Source organism: Lygodium microphyllum, chromosome 12, assembly GCF_053477565.2.
Source record: "Lygodium microphyllum isolate KBCC chromosome 12, Lygodium_microphyllum_v1.1.10, whole genome shotgun sequence".
Taxonomy (NCBI): Eukaryota; Viridiplantae; Streptophyta; class Polypodiopsida; order Schizaeales; family Lygodiaceae; genus Lygodium; species Lygodium microphyllum.
In genome coordinates, this window is record NC_141146.1 from 29,145,959 (window position 1) to 29,169,403 (window position 23,445).

The following is a 23,445-nucleotide window of genomic DNA, read 5'->3' on the forward strand; positions in this document are numbered from 1 at the left end:
CATAGTCAATGCCATATGTTTGTGCATACCCCTTGACTACTAATCTTGCCTTGTATCTATTCACAGAACCATCAGCATTGTGCTTCACCTTATAAACCCACTTACAGCCAATTGCATTCTTACCTTTAGGCAAAGGTACTAACTCCCATGTAGCATTTGCTTCCAAGGCATCCATTTCTTCATCCATGGCTTTCTCCCATTTTTCTTTTCCCATGGCTTGCTCAAAAGAAGTGGGTTCTGGTTCCTGTATCACTTTGACCATATATGCATAGTGAATGGCTGTAAATCCATCATATTTCAGCCTATCCACAGGATACCTAGCTCTTGTAGACCTGCGCAAAGTAGGTTCACTCCCAGGTGCTCTCAAAACATCCCTGGTCTTCCTTACTCCAGGTGTAACAATAGAAGGAATACCCAACTCATCATCAATGCTCTGTTCTGAGCCACTGGATTCACCATCCACATAAGAGTGACCTGCATTCACATCAAACATGGGCTGATCAACCTTCTCTTTTCCTTTTCGTGATACCTGCATACCACTATCTGCATTGCTTTGAGAAGATTCTCCTGATCTCAATCTGCCTGTCCATGGCGAAGAATGTGAACCACTGCTAGAGGACGCTCCAGGTCCACTAATATTTTGTGACTGCTGCTGTGAATTCTGTGTAGCATTACCATTTTGTGCATCTTCATCATCAATCACATTTACTGGTCTATACCAGCTACTCATCTCATAAAAAACAACATCTCTGCTCACTGTAAACTTACGAGTAGAAGGGTTATAGCATCTATACCCTTTTTGTTGCAGAGAGTAACCAATAAAGATGCACTTCTCAGCTTTTGGATCCAACTTGGATCTCAGCTCATCTGGCACATGTACATAGGCAATGCAACCAAAAATTTTCAAATGAGAAATATCTGGTTTCCTACCAGTATACCTCTCCTCTGGAGTCATTCCATGTATTGCTGCAGTGGGAGTCCTGTTCATTATGTAGACTGCTGTAGCAACTGCTTCAGCCCAATAAAAATCTGGCAAGTCTTTTTCATTGAGCATGGCACGAGATACCTCTCCAATATGCCTGTTTTTCCTTTCTGCAATTCCATTTTGTTGTGGGGTATAACTGCATGAATATTGCTGCTTTATGCCATGCTCCTGCAAGAACTTTGCAAACTCATTTGAGAGGTACTCTCCCCCTCCATCTGACCTTAGGCATTTTATCTGCAAGCCTGTTTCTTTTTCAACCATAGCTTTAAGAGTTTTGAAATGCCCAAAAACTTCACTTTTCTTTTTCATAAAATACACCCAAACTTTTCTGCTATAGTCATCAATAAAACTGACAAAATAATGACAGCCTCCAAGAGATGCAGCTTTAGTTGTCCACACATCAGAGTGAATTAATTCCAATGGCTTCTCACTCTCTTGAACATGTCTAGGAAATGGTTTCCTTGCCTGTTTTCCAAACTGACAGGCTTCACATACCTTATGCATTTCTGCAACCTTGAATTTGGGCAATCCTGCAACAATATTTTGGGCCTGCATTGATTTAAGTCGTTGTACATTAACATGACCAATGCGTTTATGCCAGATATCAATATCTGCAACTACACCGGTCCCATGTGCAAACATTGCTGCACTCAATTCAGACATGTCTGCATCCAATGTAAACATTCTGCCCTTCTTCTTTCCTTTTGCTATCAAGCGACCTTTATTTTTCATATCCTCAACAAAGCATCCATGAGGATTAAATCTGACCTGCAAGCCCTGTTCAACCATTTGACCAACTGAAACCAGATTCTTGGTAATATTCGGGACATGAAATACATCGGACAGGTATTTCTTTTTCCCTCCCTGCATAGACAAGGGAATTTTTTCAATCTGCACAATAGGATGTGCAGTATCATCACCAGTCTCCACAAATCCTGGTTTTTCCATTTTCCTTGCATCCTCCATCCATTCTGCATGACCTGTCATGTGGTTTGATGCACCTGAGTCAACATACCATACATCATTGCTTTCTTCTGCACTTGTCATAGAATTGTTCATGTGCTGCACCATGAACAAATGCTCATTTCTGTCATCACCCTGTCTACTAGAAGATGCATAATTCCCTTGTTGCAGTTTTCCATTCATGATGTCATTCTGCTTTTTATAGCAGTCTTTAGCCATATGACCCATTTTACCACAGTAGTAGCATTCAACATTACTGTTTGCATTTTGGCCTCTTTGCCATCCACCACGACCTCTTTGGCTCCCCCTGCCTCTAGAGTTACCACGTCCTCCTCCATAGGACTGGTTTTCTTGAGTTTGCTGCATATTCTGATTTCTGCCACGGCCTCCAAATCGGCCTCCTCTACCTCTGCCTCTACCTCTTCCAGCATTTGAGTAGAAGACAGCTTCTTTTGAAGTTCCTCCTGAAGAAGATGCACCACCATTTCTCTGTTCCTCAGAAATTAGAAGAGCAATCAACTCCTCAAAATCAGGAAATCTTTCACGAACTGAAATGGATGTCCGAAACTGTGCATAATCCTTTCCTAGACCATTCAAGGTCACGGAAACTAAATCATCATCTTCCACTGGCGACCCAATGGAAGCAAGTGCATCTGCAATCTTCTTCACCTTCATGTGGTAGTCGTTGATGCTCATACTTTCTCTTTGCACATTATGCAACTCTTGCTTGAGCTGCATTTTCCTGGCTTGCGTATTTGTGCTATACATTTTTGACAAAGTATCCCATGCCTCCTTTGGCGTACTTGCATCCTGAATATGCACAATCATAGAGTCTGAAATACTGATAGACAGCCAATACATAACTTTCCTGGCTCTCTCATGCCATGTTTTAAATGCCTGCATTTGTTGTTGATTGGGAACATCAGGAAGAACTGGTTCTTCTTCATTTCCTACAACAAATTCCCAATATCCTTTTCCCATAAGGAAATTCGTCATTCTAAACTTCCATGCCTGGAAGTTGTTCTTGTCAAGCTTTTCAGTGACAATCTGTGAAAGAGAATCAGACGCCATTACAGAATACTACAAGAAATTCTGTCACTGCAAAAAACACAGCTTCACCCTCACAAGGGCAAATCTGCAAAACTGGCGAAAGTGGTATTTGACCACACAGTCACTTCCTAGTGACGATTTTGCATAAACAGGAACCAAGGATGATTCTGAAACTCCCAATGTCTCTGCGCACAAGCATACGATGCAATTTCTACAGTAACTTTTCACCGACCTGTAGAACAGTGGTCGCACAGCATAAAACTGAGCCTTTTCTTGAGTGCATGCAGAAATCTTCCGTCTGCAAAACAGGCCCTGAAATGGCCTCAAATCAAAAAAACAAGGTCCGCAGCATATACTCCCCTCTTGCTTCACCGCGAAGGGCGTCTCAACCTGAGACAATGCACTCCTGCAATTTCCGGCTGTGCTACCTGCAGAGATCTGCTCCCCTCTTGCTTCACCGCGAAGGGCGTCTCAACCTGAGACAATGCACTCCTGCAATTTCCGGCTGTGCTACCTGCAGAGATCTGCTCCCAAAACAGGAAATGAAAGCAACACTGCTCCTCTTACCAGACCACCGCGAGCTTGGCTTGCTTTCTTGAGCTCCTTACCACGAACAAGGCTCTGATACCATGTCAAGATTGTGGGAGAGAAGGAAGGAGTCTCGCTTGAAGCTTTCTTGATTGCACAATGGGGGAAGACACACAAGGGTGGAGGCTGAAAACAGTTTTCCTCTTCTTAGTTGTGTAAGCCAAAAGAACTCAAGTACAAAGAAATAGAAGAACCCTATATATGGGTCTCAAACCAAACTCAACTAACTAAGGTGGCATACAAACTGAGCCACGAACTAGAGTAGATAAGGATAGCTATCATGTAGCTATTATTCATGAGCGGTGTACCAACCGCGTCTGCAACTGACAAGTCGGTGACATAAATATACAACGGTCACCCTGGCGTATCACGAGTGGAGCTCGATATCTCAACAGTTCCGACGTTATGCCTTTTGGAACATTGATCGTTGCCAGATAGTTACAAATCAATATGAGGAATCGGACAACCCACGCTCCCTTTGGAACTACATCGACTCGATTCTCTGTTGACTCGGACTCAAAGAACGATCCTGCTAAGGAGGCTGCCAATTTCACGTCTCAAGTGATCATTATGAAACATTCTGGTCCGATTGGAAATAGATATGCTCCTGTTCTTGACTGTCACACTTCACACATAGCTGTGAAGTTTGCTGAGATTCTGACCAAAAATTGATCGGCGTTCTGGCAAAGAGCTGGAGAAGGAGCCTAAGTTTTTGAAGAATGGAGATGCTGAGTTTGTGAAAATGATTCCTACCAAGCCAATGACTGTAGAGACCTTTGCTGAATATCCTCCGCTTGGACGTTTTGCTGTCCGTGATATGAGGCAAACAGTGGCTATGGGTGTCATCAAGGTGTTTAACTCTTAGAAACATGAATCATATACAATAAAACAGTTTATAAAGCAGATTGCTGATGATGAACTCATACCATCTTTGATTATAGAGGTCATGCTGGAAAACAGAGAATGGCTATTCTTATGCATACACAATTCCAGTTGTGAACCCTTGATACTCAAAAACAGGAGTTGGATTGCTGAAAGCTTCTGCGGGTCTGGTTATAGAATGTACATGCTGATGTGATCCAAATTTGATAGAAATATCTGAGAGCATCTGAAATCAGATGTGTGGAACAACAGAAGGTTCTCTTCACTAAAGGATATGCTTGATTGGATTATTAGTTAATGCCCATTATTCCGTTCAATGTAAATGTCATCATACATCTGAATGTAAACAGTTTATGAGATACTTCAGATTTTTCTGAACATGAACTTCAAGTAACTCACTTAACAAGGAATATAGTGAACTTTGGCATCAAATATTTGAGTTCTTCTTGTGAGTTTCTTTCCTTGTTGTTCCTTGAACCCCGTGTTCTGTAGCTCTTGGACAATCTCTACGACAACGGTAATAATCCTAGCGCATGAATCCTAGAGTACAAACGATAGGGCTACTATGCAAATTTTTAGGATATAGTATTTGAGTGTGAGTCCAAATGGCATAGTGTGTAAGTGCTATAGCATGCAAGGGGTAGACCTCAGTCTAGTGTGCAAGTACAAGGGGTGGGTTAGTGTGCAAGTGGATGAGCTCTAGTGTGTGAGTAAACTAGTGTATGAGTGTATGTAGGCTAGGTTCTGGTGTGCTACTAAGGGGTAGAGTACAAGGGCTAGGGTCTAGTGTGTATGACCTAGTGTGTGAGTGGTGGTGAGTGATATAGTACATACATTAGAATGAGTTGTGTTTAGATGAGTGGGATCGGAGAGGTGGAAGTTTGTGATCCTAGTACACAAGTACATGTGTTAAGACCTAATGTATAAGTATGGCTATTAGCTAGGATTATAGGGAAAAAGATTGATGTGGGCTAAGTGCAAAAAAGTAAGTTCCAATGAGTGGTATGAATGGTGCTAGAGTGGGCCTAGGTGGAAGTTTGAAAGTGATGAGGTGCAAGTATAAATCTAAGTATTAGGGAAACAAAGTGGGAGTGTTGAGCCTAGATAGTGTGAGGTAGGTAGGGATGTTTGAGTGAGAGGGCTAAGTGGTTTGTGGTGATGATTAGGGTAGGGTGGTGGTTAGTGTATTTGATGGAGTGGTCATGTGAAAGGGGTTTTTGTGGGGTAAATGTGTGTGTGTGTGGGTATGAGCTAGTGGAGTGCCATGTGTGGATAGGTATGTATGATGTGTGTTTGTTGAACATTTTTTCTAAATCTATGCGTGTGAAGGAGGTCTACAATGCACTTGCACTCAATCACTCGACACAGTGCAAAAAGGTAGCATGATATGTGAGAACAAGGTATATTCTTGTATTATTCCATGAAAGAAATGGTACAACATAGGCACATCCAGGCCTACACTCTCGTGACATTACACATGTGAGGGTTGACCGCCACTAGATATAGGGAATTACACATAGAGTAAAAACTAAGTAGGGCTTAGAGTCACTACTACTCTCTATATAGGTATTTCTGGTAGTAATGCCATGGTATAGCTACAAATACCTTATTATTCCATGAGAGAAACAGTAAAAAATCCGCATATCCTAGGACTACACCCTCATGATGTTACACATGTGAGGGTTCACCACCATTGGATATAGAGGATTATACGTAGAGTGAAAAGTAAGTAGGTGGTCAGAGTCACTATTACTCTCTATATAGGTATTTCTGGCAATAATGCTATGGTATAGCTACAAAGCCCTTACACTTACTCCCACATAATTAATTGACGTCCTTAGTAATCTAAGGGTAGTGCTTATTGACTCATTTTGAGGTCTTAAGATAGCTCCATCTAAAAAGTTGGTCAACGTCTGTGCCAGTGTAGGACTTGATGCATTAGTAGGCTCTTAATGCAACCTTTTCTATTAAGCTGGTCAATGCATGTTGCACTAGAACTTGGGGGTCTTCACATAGATTTTCCTATCAATTTGGCCATTGTCTACCCATCTAGGCTCATTTTTTCTTTTATTCTTATTATTGTGCTAGTCCACCCTTGACTAAATTACATTTGAGGAGTGGAGGTTTGCAAGTCCTATGGTAAGTTAAGTTATGACTCAAGGTACATTGGAAGTATTATTGGGATTCTCCTTGAGCTAGGTAGTAAAGGCCTCATTGCCACATTCATGGGCCTCCACTTCCGAAATCTAGGTGGATTCTTTGAGAGGGAACCCTTTCCACTTCGTGAGGTACTCAAGGTAATCTTTGTGTTTTCAACATCGAATGATTGCTTCTACTTTTAAGGGACCATTGGAATGAAGCAATGAAAAATGCCGCCCCCATTAGGTGTCAAGGTAAAACCTACACAAAAGGCATACATGGAATGCATTGTAGACACAAATGATTTTTGGAAAGTGTAGCTTGTATGTGACCTCATTCAGGACCTAGGTGATGCGGTAGGGTTCATAGTAGCAATGGTTAAACTTGGGCCTTATATTCTTTGGAAGGGAAATATGCTTGGAGTTGATCAAAATCATGTCTCCTTTGGTGAAGAGGACTGCTTTGCATTTCTTGTTGGTTTTTTTGGTCATGGTAAATTTTCTCTTTTCCAAAATTTACTTGACAACCACATTTCTTTCTCTCCATTTCTTCAAGAAGTCTTTTGCATCCGGATCTTCGACTTTGGCAGCTCCTAAAGATAAGGCCAAGAGTGTGATGACCTCTTTCCTTGTGGCTAAATCAAAGAGTGTGTAACCTATTGTTGAATAAATTGAGCTATTATAGTGGAGCTCGAGTATATCAAGATACAAGGTCCAATCTGTTTGGTCCATCCTTGCATAGGTTCTAAGATTGTCTTCAATGTTCAATGCCTTGCTTCACTCTTTCTCTTGGTCCACCTTTCTCAAGGTGGAAGGATGATGAGAATCTCAATTGTCTTTCCGAAGTCGTAAAGAGTTCATTTTACATGTCACTCATGAAGCAACCATCTTGATATGATACAATGGCTAAGGGTATCCCATTAACTTGAAGACATGCATAAAGAAGAGGCGGGCTACCTCGGCATTCAATGGTGGCTTGGCAAAGTGGGTTTGTTTGGAAAAATAGTCCATCACTACAAAGATGATGGTATAGCTTTGGGATTTGAGGAGTTCCACAATGAAATCCATGCTAATGACATCCCATGGTTGGCTAGGTACCGACATTGGTTGAAGTAAGCATATTGGCTTGGAGTGTGTGATATGTTGTCCGTGAACACAATTGTGTGTTTATCTTGTACACAGTGCTTCCATTTTCTAAGGTAGTGAATTATTGCTATCATTTCCTTCTTATGTGTGGCCCATCTAGTTTTTATATATGTGAACTTATTGGATTCATAAGGCCTTTGGGAAATTCTGCTAGCATCATATCTACATATTCCTCAAGTATCAATTCCACTTCTTTGTTGCCAACTTGTGGTTTGGCCTTCTTGGCAACCTCCTGCTCTATAGGTCAAATAATGTATAAATGCACCATGTCTCCTTGCTTGATAGCAATGGATATATCAAAGGGTGGGACCATGCATCAAATGGATGTAAAAAATGGCTTCTTGTATGGAGAATTATGAGAGGAATTTTATGTGGAGTAGTCACGTGGTTATGTGAATAAGAATCATCCAGATTATTTATGCATGCTTTGTAAAGTCTTGTATGGATTGAACCAAGCACCTAGAGCATGGAAGGATAGGATTGCAGAATACCTTGTCAGCATTGGGTTTTGTAGAGTACAGGTTGATCACTCACTCTCTATGTATGTGAGAGTGATGCTAGTATTGTGGGTCATTACCATATATGTGAATGATTCGATCATTGTGGGTGATAGTGAGGCATGTTCTGTAAAATATTACACGGCGCAGCGAACAGAATCTGAGAAAGAGATAGAGAGTACACAACAGATAAGAGGAGAATCAGTAAAATTCTTTAACTCCAAACAACTGATACAAAGATGGCTCTGTCCACCCGTGCGCTTCCACTGAGTGAAGCTTAGATGGCGATCTAGACAGAAGATAGGCGAAGAGCTTAAGGCTAGCTGGAACAACAACTCTGACTGGGTGAAAGATGAGTGTAAGATGGCTGCGAAGGGGTTTAGCTTTTATAGCCCAATCTGAGTCACAGTTCCCCACAAGAGAAGTTCTGAAACTGTATGTGATACCATAGTCAAGAGTTTTCTTCAAGTATCTGAGCACCCGCATCCCAGCATTCCAATGACTCTCATGAGGTTTGTTTGAGAACCTGCTCAAAACACCAACAGCAAAACTGATATCTGGTCTGGTGTTACACAAGTAGATTAGACTGCCGACCAACCTCCTATACCTCCCAATGTCTGCTAGTGCTGATGTATCCTCAACGGATAACTTTACATTCACCTCCATAGGTGTAGCTATCTCCTTGCACTCGGTCATGCCAAATGCCTTCAAGATCTCCCATGCATACTTCTTCTGAGAGATGAAGATCTTTCCTGGCTCTTGCCAGACTTCAATCCCCAAACAATAGTGCAGCAAGCCCAAGTCTGTCATTTCAAACTCAAAACTCAAAGCCTTTCGAGTTTCGTTGATCATATCTTCATAGTCACCTGTAATAAGAAGGTCGTCCACATATAGGACAATCACTACAGACTTTTTACCATCCCTGTAAACATACAAGTTAGCATCTGAGGCACATCTTTTGAAGTTTAGGTTTAAAAAGAACCTATCTATCCGCTGGTACCATGCTCTGGGGGCTTGTTTCAGCCCATACAATGCCTTCTTTAGTTTACACACTTTGTTCTCAGAATGGGGGGCCTCAAACCCTGGTGGCTGAGCCACGTACACCTCCTCCTTGAGGTCACCATTTAAGAACGCTGACTTAACATCCATTTGGTACACTGGCCACTTCTTGTGGGCAGCCACTGCAAGTACCGTGCGAATAGTGGTCATTCTGGCAGTTGGGGCAAATGACTCTTGAAAATCAAACCCTTCAACTTGTGAAAATCCTTGGGCAACCAGTCTAGCTTTGTACTTTTCTAAGGTACCATCAGCCTTGTACTTTACCTTCCAGATCCACTTGGTGCCAATAATCTTCCGCTTTGCTGGCCGATCCACTAGCTCCCAAGTGTCATTCTTCATTATGCTGTCATACTCCGCCTGCATAGCAGCCTTCCATGATGGATCTGCAAGTGCTTCTTCTAAGTCAGTTGGCTCCTTTACTTCTCTCATAATCTCAACCATCAAGGCCATGTTGACTATGTGAGCAGAAGCCCTCCTTTGCTCCTCTATTCTCTGAGACCTCCTTGGTCCGTCTGCCTTCTCCTCAACAGATGCAGGCATAGGATTATTGTGGTCATAGAGCTGCTTCACCCAGCGCGGCAATGGCTTTTCCGGTGGGGTGATGTCAGGTTGGTGAACTTTTTCCTCATCATCTGAAGATGATGCTTCCTCCTCCTTAAGGATAGGGATAGCTCTCGGGACAGGTTCATAGTGGACTACTTCTTCGCTTGATGATAAAGTGGAAGACCTTGCCTTCTCCTCCTCCACTGTATGCGGCTCCTCCTTGAACACCACATCACGGCTCGCGATGATCTTCTTTGCCTCTTGGTCATATAACTTGTAAGCCTTCTGCTCATCACTATAACCCAAGAAGATACATTTTCTGCTTTTTGGTTGTAACTTGTTTCTCTTCTCATCTGGAACATGTGCATAACATTCACATCCAAAAATTCTGAAATGTGAAACAGATGGTTTCTTACCAGTGTAAGCCTCATGAGGTGTTTTTCCCTTGAGAGCCTTTGTGTAGCTCCGATTTAGAATGTAGACTGCAGTATTAACAGCTTCAGCCCAAAAATGGTTAGGCAATCCCTTGCCCTTTAGCATGCATCTTGCCATCTCCACAATGGTACGATTCCTGCGTTCCACAACACCATTCTGCTGAGGTGTGTGAGGCGTCGTCAATTGACGCTTGATCCCTTTGCTCTTGCAAAAGCCTTCAAACTCCTTTGAGTTGAACTCACCACCACCATCTGTTCTAAATTTCTTCACACTTTTCCCTGTTTCATTCTCAACAAGTATTAGCCATTCTTTAAACTTACCAAAAGCTTGAGCCTTATCACGAAGGAAGTACACCCACATCTTCCTACTGTAGTCGTCGACAATCAACATAAAATAAGAAGATCCCCCCAAGGCCTGTGTAGGCATCTTACCACACAAGTCAGCATGCACCAACTCTAGAGGAGCATGTGCTCTATTCTTGCTTTCTTGTGGAAATGCCTTTCTCTGTTGCTTGCCCATCATACAAGCTTCACATGGTTCCTTCAATTCAGTTATTGTAGGTAGGTGAGCAACCATACCTTGCTTTTGCATCTCCTTCAATACTGCAAATCCGATGTGTCCAAACCTTTCATGCCAAAGCTTACTTGTGCCCACTCCAGCGGTGGCTGTAAGAGCACTTAGCTCATACAGGTTGTTCCTTCTTTCTCCTTTGCCAACAATTGTGCCAGCACTATCAATAATTTCTGCACCTGTCTTCTTGAACCTCACTTCATGACCAAGATCAGTTATGGCAGCAACTGATAAGAGATTTCTTCTGATTTCGGGAACATACAACACATTTGAAAGCTTTTTGACTTCACCATTTGCAGCAACAAAAGAAATAGTACCTGTGCCCGCAGCAGGGCATTTAGCATCATTTCCAACCGTCACAGTGATGGATTCTTGTAGAGGCTGCATAGAACTGTATAGACCTTTCTTGTTGGTCATGTGACGGGAGGCCCCACTATCCAACACCCAAGAGTCAGTGGTAGATTCTTCTTGCGCCGAGGAGCACACTTCCTCAATGGTCGCCATGAATAATTCCAACTCTGCTTCAGCCGTATTGGCTGTCTCTTTCCCTTTAGTTTTAAGGGTACCATTCTTTTCATCTGCCTTCTTGACACGACAATCTGCAATTGCATGTCCTTTCTTCTTACAGTAGAAGCACTCTCCTTGAAACCTCTTCTTGCCGCCCTTTTTCTTTTTGTCACCATCATTTTTGGTGGAGGAAACACCTTTGCCTTTTGCATTGGCAGAGAATGCAGCATCTCCATTGTTGCTTCCTTCTCGGGCTTTCAGCCTCAACTCCTCCTCCATTAATAATGCACAAAACTCCTCAAAAGTCAAAGCTTGAGGTCTCACCTGAGTATTAAGGGCAGTTACTAGTCCATCAAACTTTTGTGGACAAATCCGAAGACACCTCCGAGCTAGCTCTTCGCTAGTCTTTTGTATCCCAGCGCCAGCCATCTGGTCGCGCAGATTCTTAATCCGAGTGATGAATGCTTCAACCGTCTCTCCTTCAGCAAACTTCTCCGCTGCTAGTTGATTCTCCAAGTTTTGAATCCTTGTTTGGTTTCGTGTTTCATACTAACTCCTTAGTACATTCCAAGCCTCTGACGCTTTGGTTGTATGCTGAATCAGAGTCAAAACACTGTCAGAACAGCTTGTAACTAAGGCACACAATGCATCTGCATTCCTTCGTTTCCAAGCTCGTAGAAGATCTGCATTCGGAGGAATCATCACACTAGGATTTGATGGGTCGGGGATAGGCTGTGGTTCTGCGTCAGTCCCCAGCACAGTCTCCAGAAGCTCATAAGAATCAAGGATAGTTGTAATTTTGAACTTCCACAAGGTGTAGTTTGTACCATCTAACTTGCCTTCGCTGAAGGTTGGTGGACGAATCCTTAGTGTTTGAATAGCCGGTACAGCAGCACCACCTCCTGCACCGCTTCCTGATGCACCAGAACTGCTTCCCGGAGTCGACATCGTTTCTCTTTGCTGTTGAAGCCTTTGCCTCTTGCACTCTCTCCGATCTCTAGAGCCCCCTGGGCTCTGATACCATGTAAAATATTACACGGCGCAGCGAACAGAATCTGAGAAAGAGATAGAGAGTACACAACAGATAAGAGGAGAATCAGTAAAATTCTTTAACTCCAAACAACTGATACAAAGATGGCTCTGTCCACCCGTGCGCTTCCACTGAGTGAAGCTTAGATGGAGATCTAGACAGAAGATAGGCGAAGAGCTTAAGGCTAGCTGGAACAACAACTCTGACTGGGTGAAAGATGAGTGTAAGATGGCTGCGAAGGGGTTTAGCTTTTATAGCCCGCGAAGGTTGTTAGGTCGGCCTGCTGACCGACCTACCATATGAGCCTCCACTAGTCGGCCAGGGAATATTCCAGGGAATATTCCCTTTACCATCGGGCCGGGGGCGCTGCCCCCGGACCCCCGCCAGGGGGGCCGCTGGCCCCCCTGGGACCCCCCAGCCAGGGGCCGCTTCCGCGGCCCCCGGACCCCACAATAGGGGCCCCTTTTAACTCCCTTACTACGCAACTCAATGCAATGTGCCTCGAGTTGCTACCAGCTTAACCACTCTGTCTAACCCAAAGATTAGACCCACAATGGTCACCTTTTTGCCATCCGGTCACATAGACCTCATCTGATATACAAGTCAGGACTCCACCAATGTCCGGGCTCACACTTGGCTTCTCCTCATAATGGGGGCCTTACAACTTTGAGCACCATGGATCATTGGTAGTACCTAATGAGGGTGGGGCATTGATCATATCTAACATGTTCAAGATGTAGAGGGAGAGAGAGAGAGACACTGAGTGAGGAAATCTCAGAGAGGGGAGTGCTCTCAATAATCTTTTCCATTATTCATTGAGTAACATAGATAACTACATAAAACTACAATAGAATCAAAACATAATGCTAACCTAACCAATGATTTCTCCACTTGTTTGGCACTACAAGTCATGATGCAGGGCCCAATATTGGTAACTTGCTTAGGCATTACTTGGACTAGTGCTCCTAGTTTATTAGGTGCTGACTTTGCAGCTTGGCATAAGACTCCAAGCTTGGTCTCCTTCATCTACACTTTGATTGATGTCCTATGTGGGACTTGCATTCTTTCCATGGTACTCTTATGCCCTCTCCTTGCATATCTAGTAGCATTTCATTACCTTATTTTCCAAACATTACAATTGCATATTTGTCATAGAACTCTAGGCCCAAAATGACTTCAAAGTCATCCATGATTAGAAAGTTGAGCTTGGCCTTCCATTTACCTACTTTCACTTGCACTACAAAGACTTGCTTGACCTCCTTTGCTTCTCCTTGTGCAAAGGTCACTGTTAATCCTTGTGGGGCCTTAAACAGTTGGAGTCCATGTTTTGCTGCACAATGTGGTGTAATTAAACTATTAGTGGCTCTTGTGTCTATCATGATTGCTTGATTCCCTTCACTCACTCTTCCCTTGAGGTATAAGTGATGTATTGTTGCTACTCGAGCCACCATGCATTGGGGATGTGCACTAATTGTCATCAATCTTGGGTGGTCTAGGCTCTCTTCACTTCCATTAGGGATTTCCTAGATGTGCAGGGGTTGTGACTCTTCTCCTCAGTAGCACTTGTGACTATTACCTTGGACCCACTTATTGAGGATGTCTTCCATGGGGGGGCATCTATTTTGGTAATAGGATCCCATGCACTTGAAACATCTAGCCCCTATGGTTGAGGCTTGGGGTCTCCACGTGATGTATTTGATCTTGTAGACCTATAAGATGCACTAGGGGTTGGTCTATAGTGGTTGTTTTTCCAATATCCAACTGCTCCTCTTGGTTTCAAGGTTGAATGTGATGTGGCTAGGGTTATTCTTGAGATTTGACCTTGAATCTTTGAGATGGAGGCCCTTGGGGGATTGGGTCTTGAGGTCCAATAGTTGGTGGTAAGGTTGGTGTTGAATATAGCTTGACTCTCTTCGGCTACCCTCCTCCCTTCTAAGTCGACCAATATTTTAGCTGTCCTCATGGCCTCTAACAAACTAGTTGGTCCTTGTCTTTCAATGTCTCCCTTGGTCCACTCTAGCATGCTGAATAGAAATCCATATAACTTTGTTTCTGTGTCCTTGTTGGATAGTTGCAGCATCAATTGCCTATACTTGCTAACACACTCCTTCATCTTTCCTTGTGTTTGCTTGAGATTCCTCCACTCATATGTACCTTTGAATTTATCCATATTTAGGATGAAGTAGTCTTTGAGCTCCTCTTGAAGTTCTTCCCATGAAAAGATAGTGCGTCCTTTCTCCTATTCTAGTAGGTGCCAACTAATAGTGTCCTCCTCTAGGTAGATGATTGCCATTTCTCCCTTCCTATCTTTAGTGACTCTAGCATACCTCAAGTATCTACCTTTCGATAATGGTTGTTTTTGTTGAAATCCATGTCATGTCTTCAGATGATGACTTTTACCAGAAATTATCACACTAGGGGCATCGTGATTGGGATTGATGCGATGTGGGGTGATGCAATGTGGGGCAACATGACATAGGATATCGTGATTGGGGTGTCATGACATGGGTTGTCACAATATGATTTCGAGACACTAGTTCTCTCCTATAAAGTTGCTCTGATACCAAGTGTAATGCACTTGCACTGATCAATCAGTCACTCAACATGGCACATAAAGGTAACACGATATATAAGAACAAGCTACACTCTTGTATCATTCAATGAAAGAAATAGTATAACATAGGCACATCCTAGGGACTATACCCTCGTGACGCTACACATGTGAGGGTTTACCATTGGGCATAAGGATGTAGAGTGTAAGCTAAGCAAGGCTCAAAGTCACTACTACTCTGTAAATATGTGTTTTCTAGCAGTAATGCCATGGTATAGTTACAAAGCCCTTATAGGGGTAGGGGGTATATGTGTTACGTGGGTGATGTGCTTGTATGGTGGTGGTATATCTTAAGGGGTATTTTTTGTTTTTATTTTAGAAACAAATAAATAAATAAATTTAAAAAGAAAGAAAGAAAGAAATATGTATCTTGCATGCTAATGCTAGCAAATTGAACATCACTGCATAGCCCTCGAATTGCCCGCTGCACAAGCTGCACACCACCCAATCTGCTAGCTATGATTGAGCACAATAATGCAATCACTGCCTAGGAGCCTCCCAACTGCCACCTGTAATGTTACAACTCCAAATGCACTTGATCTGCAAGTTCATTGCAAATTGAACATCACCGCACAGCCCCCGAATTGCCTACTGCACAAGTTGCACACCACCTGATTTGGTAGCTATCATTGAGCAGAATGCAATTGCTGCCTATGAGCCTGCCAACCATCGCCTATAATGTTACAACTCCAAATGTACCTGATGTGCAAGTTCAGTTATATCTTCCCCAACTTATGCAACTTCATAGGCGGTGATGTCCTCTGAAAGTCTTCTCATAGGAAACAACTCAAGAGAGCACATTTTGAATGAGAATGAATCTACCAACCATGACATTGTCCATATCATATCAAAATAAGCGATGGCCCCTATTTGATCTTTGGCAATGGCTCATTTGAGTAGTTACCTTTCAGATAAACAAGATTGCTACTCAAAGCACTTCAAAGATCACTGCTCAAGACAATGAGAGCTTCAATGGCACTTGAGGTCATAGGCTTGTGTTCCAAGAGAGGTAGAAAAATGGCACCATGTCTAGTATAATGATGACTTCCCTAGCAACATCAGCCTACCAATATAAATGAGCCAAATAAGTCAATAATTACTAGAATCACAAATGAAAAAGATGATAGTCTTGATAGCTAGCTCAAAATGTAATGAACTTCAACTCCATATAACCTCTCAATCAAGTTAGATGCAAGAAGAATCCCCCTAAATCCATAGCCCCCCAAATTATTGCAAGCATGCAAGTATCAAAAGAAACGGTGATGCAATGCAAGGCACAAGCAATGCCCTATTTTCCCCACAACCATCAGCAATGCAACCCTATATGCAACATATCCAAATCTTCATCATGTATCAAGCTTTTCAAAAAACAAATCAAAGATGTGGTTAGACTTACCTTGTGGGGCTAGGCTTATGGGTGTTATGTTTTTAGGATTTAAAGTTTATCCAATGTCTCTTTCCTCCATGCACACACCACATATTTTTCCATAACAAGAAATATGCATTGAGTAGTCTTAATTTCACCACACATGTCCAAGCAAGAAGAGTATGATTGTTGTGCTTTGCATTTTGCATTTTGCGTTTTGAGTTTGAGTTTCTTATTTTTTTAACTTTATGTTTTGTGGTTTTTTCTACTTTAACAATTTGTATCTCTGCAACCTCACTCTAACAAATGGGTCCCTCTTAATTTGGCCTTCCTAAAGTAGTCACATGGGTTTCAAAGTATGCTATCCATAAATGCAAATGATCGACATACCACCAATCCTATCCACGCTTATGCACAAGCCTCCTATTCTACCACATGGTAGAAGCGAGAGAACCTCGAATCTTGCACCATCCCAGGTCCCAACAATGCAACCAAAGTGCTGAGCTAAACACACAACAATCAAGACATTGGACTGACTTCTATTGTTTCAGAAGTTGCAACTCACTGTGGGGACAATATCTTACCTTTTCTCTCCACACTTCACTCTAACTAAAAATCATCTCTCTCTATCAAGGAATACAAGACTAGCCTTGAGGTATAGTAAACTCACCAACTTACCTTCTCGTATTCTAGTGTGAAAGCTTGAAGATTGGAAGATGGTTCCATGACCCAAGAAACATGATACTCCTTCTTTGCATCCACCATTGAGCACACAAATAAGTCCAAAAGCTAGTAGAGAAAAAGAAGAAGAGAAAGAAGATGACAAACAGCTTTACCTTCTCTCAGTCCCTCACTCAACACACCTCTCACTTACTCTCTCTCAGTCATTCTCAACAATGCAGGCAAGATGATAGAATATAAGAAGAGATTAGAAAGCTTCCATAGCTGCAATGATAGAGCTTCTGTAGCATGGATGCACCAAAAGGGTGAATACAACTAAGATCCCTCACCCTTATGTAAATAGAAATTAGGGCTACTATTAGGTCATTTCTCTAGGGTGGGAGATTTGTATCTATTTTGCATTTTAGAGTTTTCACAATTGTGAATTAGGTTTTGCACCCTCTCTTGGATATCCTACCTACTTTGTGGACTGTAAGCTAGTCCTTCCTTGAAGTATGCTTGTATCTTGGTCTTATTATGCCATGTCTACACTGTTATAATGGCGAATACATATGTACAACCCATGTAACAACATCGTGTGATACAATGTGGGAGATAGATACAATGTGTGAACTCAAATCTCACAAAATAATACATCCATTGCCACACAGAATATGCATAGGAGTTTGCAAAGTCGCTCGTCACATGGACACTATACGAGATGGGAGCAAAGGATTATGAAGAGTACTCAAATCAAGGAAAATACACAGAAGAAGAAGACTAGATACAAGGAGAATACTCAAAGTAAGTTCATGAACTAAGGGTAACTTTTGTTTGGATAAGAAGATGGAGCCAACATAGAATCAAGTTCTCCTCAAAGTTCAAATCACCAATTTGATACACTTCTCCAATTTCATGTTGAAACACGAAAGCAAGCCAAGTCGTAGTGTTTTCCCTTCATTTTTTTACATTGCAAGCTTGGCTCACTCTTTCTCTTCATGATTTTAGTGCCTCAAATGAAGGAAATGGAGGTCCAAGGAGACAAGAAAGAGAGTATGTTTGCTATAATTATGGGGTCCCGACTGGCCATAGTATGTAATTTTGTCTTCATACGAGGTGTCTGCTAGGAAATGGGTTTCAACAAAGAAGGAGGGGACAAGTGACACCACCTAGGGAGAGGGTTGTTCCACCAAATCCAAGGCCTCCACCGTTGGTTCAAGTTATCCAGCATCCTCGACCACTTGCAGAGGTGCCATGCATGTCCACCTGCTAGAGAATCGTGACGTTAGGATGATCGGTTTGGATGAGTGTGATGTCAAAGGAAAGGCCAAAGTAGTAGAGTTTGAAGCAATGACAATGAAGAAATACTCTAGAATTGAGAGGATGGAGCCTACACCACCATAGGAGGTTGAAAATATGAAAGAAGAGACAAAGTCTTCAAAGGTTGCAAAGATATGCAGCAGTAAAAAGAGGAGGGCTCACTCACGCCGATGCATTGAGCCAAATGAATTTTCCTTGGGTAAAGGTACTAGAGCTTATGATTTGCTTGTTGATGTAAGGGATCAAGGGCCAAAAATTTCATGGCCACAATTACTACATCTATCTTCAACAGTGCGGTGACAATGGTCAAAGATGGTAAGCATTAGACCCATGAAGGATAGACACGTGAATGCAATCCAGACTAGAAAGACGAAAGATATTGCGCCTCTATTGGAAGCCAAAATCAATGGGTAGAGAGTACCAAAGACATATATGGATGGAGGTGTAGAGATTTGTGTCATGTTAGAAAATTTAACTCATCATTTGGGATTAAAGGTAAATGAAACTACTGAATTTGGAACCAAAATGGCTTACAATATAGTGGTAAATTATTTGGGAGTTATAAAGAAAGTCCATGTAAAGGTGTGTGGAGTGCAATTGGAGCTTGACATGTATGTGATGCCAGTGAAGGGGGATGACTATCCACTCATTCTCGGGCAACCATGGGTAATGGGAATGAAAGCCAAACAATATTGGGAGACAAGGGCTTTAGAGCTAAGGCCATAGAAGGGGCTGCAAAAAAAATAAAAAAGAGCACTATCTACAACATGAAGGAGGGCTGACATGAGGATCTCGTGTTAGAGACCACCACTTATGAATGGAGTTCCAGCAAGAGGATTGGTCATCGATGACAGAGGGCAAGTTTTCTAATGAGGAGGAAGAAAGCTCTCTAGAAGTGATGGATCTATCAGCTAAGGAGAAGGCAACCTACATGGAAGTAGGGGTTAGAAAAAATATTGGCTAAGGATCTATCAGCTGAGGAGAAGGCAACCTACATGGAAGTAGTGATAAAACACTCTGCACTTTTTATTTCTGATTATGAACGCATCACAGGTGTGACAGCAGTATATCACATTAATCTAAAAGTTGGAGCAAGGCCAGTGGTACAACAACTATGACGGTTGGGAGTAGTTCAACAAAATGCTCTACTCACTGAGATGCAGCGACTTTTGAAGGCAGGTGTCATCTATCTAGTAGGGGACTTAGAGTAGGTTTCAGCTGTAGTAGTGGCACCCAAAAAGAACGGAAAATGGTGGATTTGTGTGGACTACAAGCCGCTAAATGCTGCAACAAAGAGATATCACATGTGTGATAGCAGTACAACATCACATTAATCTAAAAGTTGGAGCAAGGCCAGTGGTACAACGACTTTGATGGTTGGGAGTAGTTCAACAAAACGCTCTACTCATTGAGGTGCAGTGACTTTTGAAGGTAGGTTTCATCTATCTAGTAGGGGACTCAGAGTGGGTTTCACCTATAGTGTCGCACCCAAGAAGAATAGAAAATGGTAGATTTATGTGGACTACAAGCCGCTAAATGCTGCAACAAAGAGATATCACTTTTCTCTTCTCTTTCAAGATGAAATACTCAATGAGGTGGCCGGGCATGAGAGATACACTGTTTGTGATGGGTATTCAGGTTATTTCTAGATCCAAATAGTTGAGGAGGATCAATAGAAGACCACCTTTATCACGCCTAGGGGATTTTTTGCTTACAAAGTAATGCCATTTGGATTAACAAATGCCCCAGCTACCTTCCAGTGATTCATGAATTATGTCTTCTAGCCATATTTTGGAAAGTCCATTAGGGTATTTATTGATTATTTTTGTATTTATAGTTCTAAGCCTCTACATCTAGGGAAGGTGGATGAAGGTTTCAACCACCTCGCACAAATGGGGGGTAGCTAAACCATGAGAAGTATCGTATTGGTGAAAATAGTGTAACTTTGTTAGGGCATGTTGTAAGTGACAGGGGCATTGAAGCGGATCCAAACAAAATTAAGGCCCTATTGATGGCACCATCACCATCTTCTATGAAGCAACTAACCTCTTTCATTTAGAAGGTGCGATATATGGGGTGGTTCATTCATCTCCTTTCCCAATCAGTGTTTCCACTACAACAGTTGGCCCACTCTGAGGAGCTCCTGTGGAGTGACAAAAGTGAAAGATGCTTTCACGAGGTGAAGAAGGCTCTCAACACCCTTTTCATAATTTTATAGCCTTGTTGGGATGAAGAGTTTTTTGTCAACCCAAGTTTTGGGGAAGAAGCTCTAGGGGCAGCACTAATACAAAAGGATGCTAAAACTGACCTGATGCGGCCGGTTTAGTTTTCTAGCACAATGATGATAGAATTAGAATGAGGGTACAAGATGATGGAGGTGATGGTTTTGTCTCTAATGTTTGCTATAAGAAATTCTCGTCCTTATCTTCTCCCTAGGCCGTTCACAGTGATCACAATAGAAGAGCCTTTTCCCAATGACTTACAACACATGGATATTTCAGCCATAATTGCTAAGTGGATGATACAAATCTAAGAGTTTGACTACACCTTCAAGGTGGAGGACTCTATTCGGGCATGCCTAGCTGATTTGTTGACCCATAGATGCCATCAAAACAAGGAAAAAGAGAAGGGAAAGGTAAAAGAGGAGATATCTCCTCTTAAGGACCCGCCACGGGTGGAGAATGCCCATGCCCTCTACTTCCATGGGGCCTACAAGCATATTAAAGACAGAGCGGCAGTAGGAATAGTGGTGTTCAGTCCGGAAGGTAAAAAACTTTATGGAGAAGGTATCAGCTTGGAGGATGTCCATTCTGACAATGAGGCAGAATATCAAGCCTTGTTTTCAGGTTTGAGGTGGTGTCTCTCACATGGTGTCACTCGACTTAATGTCTTTGCGGATTCTATGCTAATTGTTAAGCAAATGAAAGGAATCTAGGCTTGTAAAAATAATAACTTAGCCGTGAAAATGAGAGAAGCTAAAACTCTCATGAGGAAGCTAGAGAAAGCCTAAATCTATTTTTTTCCAAGGTGCATAAACGACGACGCAGATGCTCTAGTGACTGAAAATTTGAAAGAGATAATGGTGGGCATCATTGTAGTAGAGCTCCCCCTGTTTTAGGGTAAGGTTCAACTACAAGATGTGCTTTATTTTCTTGAGCATGGTGAGGCACCTACACATATGAGTAAGAGTGAGAAAAGATGGTTGGCTACTAAGGCCACTAAATACCACTTCATAAATGATGTGTTGTATTGCAAATGAAAGAATGCAGTGCTTAGAAGGGTGCCAACAGCAAAGGAGATGATGGATGTGATTAAGAGCTACCATTAGGGGGTTTGTGGCGGACATTTTTCTCAAGAAATAACCAGTTGAAAGATTCTCCAAGCCAGCTTTGTGTGGCCTAGTCTACATCGAGATGTGCAACATTGGTGCCGCACTTGTGATGCTTGCCAAAAGGTCAGGACCAAGGAAGCTAGTTCATGAGGAACAAAATCCCATAACTACATATGGCCCATTTGAGAAATGGGGGATTGATGCAACAGGGCCACTCCCACGAACTTAGTCTGGCAAGGAATACATCATAATGGGTGTGGACTACATGACGAGGTGGGCAGAGGCTTCAACAACTAGTAGGATCACAACCCAAGAAGTGGAAAAATGTGTGTTTGAAAACATTTATTGTAGGTTTGGCACACATTTAGAAATTATCTCTGACGGAGGTCCTGGTTCTAGGGCCAATCTAGTGAGGGAGTTAATGGAAAGGCTAAAAATCAAGCGTAGGCATTCTACTCCCTACTACCCATAATATAATGGTTTGGTCGAAAAGGTGAATGGATTGATTTGTAAGATAATTACCAAGAAAGTACACATGCACTCCAAGCAGTGGGATAAAAAATTGAGTGCAGCTCTTTTGGCCTACATGACTTCATTCAGAATCTCACTTGGCTATACTCCATTCCACCTCATTTATGGCCAAGATGCTTTGCTTTCTATAGAGGTAGAATTGGCTAGCTTACGTATTTTAGTAGCCGATCGAGAGAAGAATCAAGATAAGAAGTTAGAGGAAAGGATCTTGGATGATCTAGAGAGGCTAGAGTTAGACAGAGAAGCAGCAATCCAACACTATTCTATGCAAGCTGAAGAGAGGAGGAAGACATTTAATAAGAAGCTGGCTAGCAAACACATAAGGGAAGGATCACTTGTGCTATGCTATGATAACCCCTTTGATAACAGAAAGGATGCTAAACTTGTGTTCAATTGGGAAGAGCCATTCATGGTAATGAGGAGATATCCAAATGGCAGCTATAAGCTACGTGACATGGATGGGAGGGTTCACAAGACAAGGGTAAATGGATGGCGACTCAAGCCTTATTTTCAAAGAAATATGGACATTTTGAAGCAGTCATTCAACGAAGAGCCACCAATGAGGGGTTGCAGTCCTCCTTACTCTATTGGACCATCATTAGTAAGCTAGAGGCATCAATGACTCTAGCCTAAGGGGAGGGCTAATGATCCGGGTTCTTTACAAACCCAATTTCTACCACAAAATTTGGCCAAAACCCCTATTAAGAGCCTTACCATATCACTTTGGGTTTACTCTTCAAGCACTAGGTATGCTACATTATTTCTTCTCATTTATGATAACTCTAACAAGTGGCAGAACAAGTTCTTAGGAGCAATGTCAATGTAAAGGGTAAAAAGATGGGTTATCTTAGTGAAGATTGAAATGGATTACACCTAGGGATTGAGTGAGTGCATAGATTTTTACAAAGGACTAGTCTCCAACTACACGTGGGTTCCACCTACATCACTAAGATTTGGAATCTATCACCATCATTACATGACACCTCACCCTTGTACACAAGTTAATATCCACATGATGGTGTCATTTGGATCTTACACAAAAGCTTACAAATATGGACTCCCTCTATCACATGCTTATATGTATTTATATATATATATCAAGAACTAAAGTCAAAGCAGCTTTTGGAAGATATTTTTTATCATTTCAATGAGTCCCAAAGGAAAGCGAATTTCAAGAAAATTCCTGCATGACCCAATCGGTTTTGCCTTGGTCCTACAAAGTTGCAGAAGAAA

At 42.1% G+C, this 23,445-nt stretch overlaps 1 pseudogene; it reads left to right on the top strand.

Moving 5' to 3' along the window:
* Positions 1-4,036: 4,036 nt before the first annotated feature.
* Positions 4,037-4,451, top strand: LOC148027588 (elongation factor 1-alpha pseudogene; annotated as a pseudogene).
* Positions 4,452-23,445: the final 18,994 nt, after the last annotated feature.